Below are 892 nucleotides of genomic sequence, written 5' to 3'. Positions count from 1 at the left end.
TCCTACACATGGTAACTAATCAATGCTAATTTAGTGGTGCGCCGAAGGAAGATCCAAATGAACATCTTCGTACCTTTAATAGGATCTGTACTTTATTTAAAATAAGAGAAGTGGAGGATGAACAGATATATCTCATGTTATTTCCCTGGACTTTAAAAGGAGAAGCCAAAGATTGGTTAGAATCGTTACCTGAAGGGGCGATTGATACATGAGACGTTTTAGTTGAAACATTTCTTAAACAATTCTTTCCGGCATCTAAAGCCGTAAGACTTCAAGGAGAAATTGTTACGTTCACACAAAAGCCAAATGAAACTTTATATGAGGCGTGGACAAGATTTAGAAAGTTATTAAGAGGATGTCCGCAACATGGTTTAGACACTTGTCAAATAGTACAAATATTCTACCAAGGATGCGACATCACTACAAGGAAAGACATCGATATAGCAGCTGGTGGTTCCATTATGAAGAAAATCGCAACTGATGCTTACAAAATTATTGATAACACTGCTTCCCACTCACATGAGTGGCACCAAGAAAAAGATATCGTTAGATCATCTAAAACAGCTAGAGCCGATTCTAGCTATGACTTAGATTCCATTTCTCCAAAGATAGATGCTGTCGAGAGACGAATGGAAAAAATGACTAAAGATATCCACTCAATACGAATTAGTTGTGAGCAGTATGGAGGACCACATTTAACAAAAGATTGTCTCAGTATTAAACCAACAATGGAACAAAGAGAGAATGTTTCATATCTAAACCAAAGGCCTGGAAATAATTATCAGATTAATTATCAACCGCCAAGACCAATTTACAATCAAAATCAGAATTATAACCGAAATGTTCCATACAACAACCAACAAGGTCCTAGCAATCAACAAGTATCCAATAA

General features: G+C 36.3%; 1 non-coding gene across 1 annotated transcript; it reads right to left on the bottom strand.

Moving 5' to 3' along the window:
- Positions 1-266: 266 nt before the first annotated feature.
- LOC139903500 (small nucleolar RNA R71) lies at positions 267-373 on the bottom strand. The gene has a single exon (XR_011778315.1). It is a non-coding gene; the product is annotated as a small nucleolar RNA R71 (small nucleolar RNA).
- Between the last annotated feature and the right edge of the window lie 519 nt (positions 374-892).

The sequence above is a fragment of the Rutidosis leptorrhynchoides genome, chromosome 3 (genome assembly GCF_046630445.1).
Source record: "Rutidosis leptorrhynchoides isolate AG116_Rl617_1_P2 chromosome 3, CSIRO_AGI_Rlap_v1, whole genome shotgun sequence".
NCBI lineage: Eukaryota > Viridiplantae > Streptophyta > Magnoliopsida > Asterales > Asteraceae > Rutidosis > Rutidosis leptorrhynchoides.
The sequence above is the reverse complement of the archived record's forward strand: the minus strand, read 5'-3'. Positions and strand labels throughout refer to the sequence as shown.